The sequence below is a fragment of the Schistocerca gregaria genome, chromosome 3 (genome assembly GCF_023897955.1).
Source record: "Schistocerca gregaria isolate iqSchGreg1 chromosome 3, iqSchGreg1.2, whole genome shotgun sequence".
In the NCBI taxonomy this organism is placed as follows: domain Eukaryota; kingdom Metazoa; phylum Arthropoda; class Insecta; order Orthoptera; family Acrididae; genus Schistocerca; species Schistocerca gregaria.
The window spans coordinates 8,542,233-8,548,099 of record NC_064922.1 but is presented as its reverse complement, the minus strand read 5'-3'; the positions used below and the strand labels follow the sequence as shown (position 1 = coordinate 8,548,099).

The window sequence follows — 5,867 nt, the reverse complement described above, 5'->3', positions numbered from 1 at the left end:
TTATTATGTATAATTATTATTGTTGTTGAAATAAAAATTTAAAAAAAATGCTTTATCTGCGCCATTCACCTTAATCACATCTGAGAGTAATTCTTAATAAAACGCCTGTCGCTAATTGTTCGTCATCACAGATACTGTTTGCTATACGGCCACGACGCGCAACTGATTTCCAAAATTCGTCTTCCTCCTGTGAGGATGGAACTTACGACCCCTGGTTTACCAGTCCAGTGATCTACCACTGAGCTAAAGAGGCGCGGCCTAGCGGTGATCTTGCGTACTTCGTTCTTACAGTCGTCTACATCATCAGACTTCAGCTGACAACACTTCATATTACCGGCTAATATTTGCACCTATGGCGACCCATTACTGCTTGGCTACACATCTGACAGGCAACCGATGTGCTCTCCAAACAACAACACTTGCATTTCAGAACATGTCTTTCACTCATGTCTACAAAATCACCTTCACCTTCAATTACAGTTTCCTTGCGACTGACAGATGTAGGCGAAGTTTAAAGTTGCTATTTCCATTACATGACGTTAATCAGAAAAACGGTAATTTACATCTGCAGTGGAACAAAATTCCGTTCCACCCAGCGTGGGGCTCGAACCCACGATCCTGGGATTAATAGTCTCACGCTCTACCGACTGAGCTAGCCGGCTGCCTCGGCGAATACCTGCCGGGTAGCACGTCACACAGTACTCGTTTGGGTTGGGTGGTCCCATACAGAATCTCGCCACGCTGCCTAATGTTTTTCTAACGTCACACTCGTCACGTACTTCACTTTTATTTCATAATCATTTCTGAGAGGTAAAGGAATTGCATGACAACGTGCAGAGCAAGTGGCGTCAAAATTAACACACATACTTGATGTGACTCAAAAGCCGAACGAGTTACTTTCCGACGTTGTTTTAGATGTGCAAGTGCCAGTCAAAACTCACGGTGACGCCACTCTGCCGACCATTTCGCTAGTTGTTGTATGTGTTTCAAGCTCAAGGGCACCTCCAAGCAAAAAATGTTCGACAGCAACATTCAGACGGTTTCGTACTGCTCAATTGCTACATCAAAACGGTATGTTTCTTTTTCAGAACTGGAAAAACACGAGCGTGACAGCATTCGAATCTGTAATCTTCAGATCCGAAGTCCGATGCCCGATCCATTTTTTTTTTTTTTTTTTTTTTTTACACTCGTAAAGTCGTCCCCGCACTAACGTCTTTTGTCTTCACTCTGAGCGGCCGATAGGAGAGTTGAATCCACCATGTCGAAAAATGGCTGTAAGCACTCCATCCTATATTGGCTGTGAAATGATTGTGTGGCTTAAAAAGTTTGCAAAATTAGCTTTATAGCCTTTCGTCTTCTGCAGTCGGTGGTGCTGTATCATTAAATACAGAAGAAAGTCTTCTTTACTCGTTTCGTTCACATTGAAAAGATAGTAAACTGTGTGTCCTTTAAGCCGGTTTACTGAATTTCGTTTGGTCTGCGGGTAAGGCACCACCTCCGGAGTGAGGAAGTCGGCTGGCGTTATGGTGGCAGGGCATGTTCTAGTGATGCTTGCCAACAACTGTCTGATGAGCGTCCAAACATCTCGCACTGTTTCGCAGACAAATCTGTGTTCCTCGCTATGTTGTACCCGGCATATGTTGCATAAGGGTGAATCGGCCAGATGAATGGAATGGAGCCTGGCATTGGTTGCTATTTTACGGTTCACCGTTAGATACCAAGACGCTCGCACGTGAGACGGTAAATGTCGTGAATGAATATTATCCTAAATGACCCGCCAATTGTGAGCTGGATATTTCTCTTCGATGTTATTCCGGGATGTGGACTCGATCAAAGTCTTATACAATTGCTTCACCACCGTTATTTCCTTCTCCGGAATTCTTTGTCGAGCATAACTATATTCCAAAAGGAAGTATTGTAAATGGTAAAGGTCGTGTGGAATATGATGTACATCAATCGGGGGGTTGATGTCCGCCGGTGATATTTCGTTGAGCAGGTGAGCAGTGAGACAATGTGGAGATTTTGTCCACACCTTATACACACTGCTTAGATAGAGCACCTGTGCCTTCTTATAAACATCAGTGAGGTTTAATCCGCCCTTCCGAGTAGGGAGCGTCAACGTAACAAATTTAACTTTGAAGATATTGCCTCTGGTCACGAAATGGCCAAGAGCGGACAGCACTCTATTCGCAATGCCACTGGGAAGAGGCAACACTTTGGCTACATAGTTGATCTTCGAGACGATATAGGTGTTGACCAGTTCAACTTTTTGGAGAGCATTCAGTTGCCTCATACTATGCTGTTGTACACATGCCCTTACCTTGTGAAGTAAATCTCTATAATTTACAGCAATGGTATTCTGTATCTTCCGGCGAAACTCAAGTCCTAAGCACTTTATACTGGTAAGTTACCGTAATCGGGCATGGTTGGGGAAATGTATTCCCCGTCCGACATTCATGATTCCAGATTTTTGCCAGTTCACCTTCGCCCCTGATGCCGCCGCATATCGTTGAAGTGTTTCAAGTGAGGACCTCACTTCTTGCGCGTTCACGACAAGAAAGCCGACATCATCTGCGTACGCACGGCACACAATCTTCTGTCTATTAATTTCCAATCCCTGCAAACGTTGAGTTAGCGTAGCAAGCAGAGGTTCTATGGCGATGGCAAAGAGAGCCATCGACATCGGACAGCCTTGCCTCACCGAACACGCGATATCAATCGCACCACTGAGGCGACCATTAATTTGGATTCACGAGGTACTATTACGGATCATATTGTCGATTACTTGCGTGAACTGGTGCTGAAATCCCAATTCTCGCATGACGTGGAAAAGGAATCGGTGGCTCACTCTGTCGAATGCTTTTTCAAAGTCTATCATTAAGAGGGCGCATTTTAATTTTCAGGCCTCCGCTACGGCTATCACATCTCTGTAATCCGTGAGCGTGTGGTAAATAGATCTATTTCTACCAACACTCGTTTGATACTGTCCTGTGATTGTGGACATGACATTTTTGAGCCGTTGGCTGAGGACACGGGCGAATAGTTTATAATCACTATTTAACAACGTGAGAGGTCTCAAGTTTGTTGGGTTGTCACTGCACGGGGTCTTGGGCAGTAAAACAACAATCCCCTGTCGAAATTCCTGCGGAATAACGTTACATGGGTTCATGAGTTCGTTACATATTGCAAGTAGTTTCGATTTCATCTGCGGCCAGAAGGTTTGATATATTTCTGCAGGTATGCCGTCCGAACCTGGAGATTTATTTTTCGGACTCCGTAGGAAAATGTCTGTTAATTCATCTTCTGTCACCTCTGTAATAAGCTGATTTGCCTCTGTGGGGCCGAGTCTCCGTGATAAATTTGTCGTAAAATCCGCAAACACGGTATCATCTGTTATTTTATTGGACATCAGGTCTCGATAGTACTCTTCAATCGCACTCAAGATTGCACTTTGTTTAGTAACTATGGCACCGGTGCTGGTTCGGATCTGTGTAAGGATTTTCCGACGGCCTCGTCGACTTTCACGTAACATGTGATACATGGCAGCCTCTTCTTCTTGCACCGTCGTAGGAACTCACGCCCGAACTTGAAAACCTTCCAACTGTTTCCGTTGCAGCGTTAAAATTTTTGCCTGAATTCTTTTGATCTGTGCAAAATTGCCGATATCGGTCGCGTCAAATTTATATAACTCCCGAAGACACTGAAAGTAAAATTCCATCGTCCGTTTGTGCCACTGATTTTTCTGACGGGAGTAAATCATTAAAGTTTTCCTAATTTGAGGTTTGGCGCATTGGAGCCACCACTCGATCGCGGAGTTGTAGGAATTGAATTTACGTTCACATAAAGTCCAGGTGGACAGGAAGGCTTCTCGACATTCAGTATCTTGCAAATGTGCAATGTTGAACTTCCATAACCCTCGACTCCGGTAGGTTTCCTGTTGTTTCATGTTGACGGAACAGATATAGGCAGCATGGTCGGAAAATACAGTAGACCATATTTCGGTGTGTAGCAGGTGTTGCTTTAAATTACACGATATGTAAATTCTATCTAACCTACTTGCCGAATGACTGGTAAAATGTGTAAAACCCACTGCCATTCCGTGCGTGGACGTCTAGGTGTCAGTTAAGCGGAGTTCTTGAATGATCTGTTATAATTCAACACACCGATTAAAGTGCGGAGTTTGATCTATTTTACTAAGCACACAATTGAAATCTCCGCCAAAAATGACATCAGTGTAGTTGGTCCCGAAGAGGGGAAGGATCTCGTGGCGGAAAAATTCTGCACGGCGTTGCCTATTACTGGACCCAGAAGGTGCGTAAATATTAATCAGTCTGATGTTATTGACAGTTACTGCTATCCCTCTGCCGGTCACAAGTTTTGCCTCACAATTGGCAATGATCCCTTCTTTTAAGAGTAATGCTGCTCCAAGTTCGAAACCGGTGCCAGGGTTTATGAACGCGTTATACCCGGCTATGTGGTCTAACTCGATATCACTCATTTCCTGAAGCATTGCTATATCTATGTCAGCTGCGTATAACAAGTCTGGTAAGTTTTTCAGATTCAAATCGCTACGTATCTTATTGATATTGAGAGTCAGGATCTTGTAGGCCTGCAAGGTGGTCATTGATGTTCCGTACGAAAGGAGTAGACGTTAGGATACGTCAGCTAGCTGTCAATTGGAGGCGCTGACAGTTTCGGTCGTTTGAGTAGCCATGGCCACGTGGACTTCGCTTCCATCAACTGCTGAGAGAGGGGGCAAGGAGCCAGTCGCGGGTGTTGAATCCTCCTGCATCTCTACATCATCTTCATTCGTTTCACACTCGTCTGCCCAATTAGGAGAGGAAAGGGTGCCTACTGGTTCAGGAACTGGTGGATTCGTATCCGGTGGCTCAGTGTGCTGAATCTGCATCGCATCTTGTCTGCTGTCGGACGTCGCGGGCGGCTCCGACACGGTGTTGTCAGATCGTGGTGTGTTACGTGAGAGCGAAGTCGAGGTGACAGCGTCAGCTGGTCCTTCTTTTAAATTCTGGCCGATTAATTTTGCCTTTCCCCTCAAGCTCGGTGCTGATTCATCCCCACCTTGATAAGCCATCCTCCGTTTTTTATTTTTCTTCGGAGATCTATAACCGCGTATTACTGCGTCAGAGTTCGGCATCTTTTCAGTCACTTGTTCGGACTTGGTAGCAGGAGCCAGGGACACCTCCGTTAACTCAGCACCCTGTATGGGTTGTTCTACCACCATATCACTGGTCCTGTTAGTGTCATGGGTTTCAGAAACAGCCATCCCGGACGTGACTGCAGTGTCCGGTGATGCTACATTAACTGCGAGACTGGGTCCGGCAGGTGGATAACGAATCGGTTGTATTGCCGGCTCACCGCGAGCAACCGACACGTACGATGCTGGTAATGTTGACATTGCGGGAGGTCGAACACACTCTCCGGTTGGAAGTTGAACTACACGACGCTATAAACATTCCGCACGCACATGTCCCGTCGAGTTACATCTAGCACATGTCCTAGGTTGGCCATCATACATTACGACTGCACGGTACCCACAAACCGTGACGTACGACGGAATGTGTCGTTGCAAGTCTACTTTAAGCTGCCGGACGCCATTCAACACCGGATATTTATGAGCCGGAGACCAACGTTCAGCAAAGTTACTCAAAACTTTGCCATATGGCGATATCGCTACATTTATCTGATCGGCTGGTACCTCAAAGGGTAGTTCAAAAATGCGAATTGTTCGAAGTCCAAGCCCTGCGTGGGGAACAGTAACTACACCCACATTGCCATCACTATGTTTAAACTTCAAACCGGAACTGAAGGAGTCAACTATTTTGTCACAAAAATCGGCATCTCTCATC

General features: G+C 45.4%; 1 non-coding gene across 1 annotated transcript; it reads right to left on the bottom strand.

The window, feature by feature from the left end:
* Window positions 1-589: 589 nt before the first annotated feature.
* Window positions 590-662, bottom strand: Trnan-auu (transfer RNA asparagine (anticodon AUU)). Its single transcript has one exon. It is a non-coding gene; the product is annotated as a tRNA-Asn (tRNA).
* Window positions 663-5,867: the final 5,205 nt, after the last annotated feature.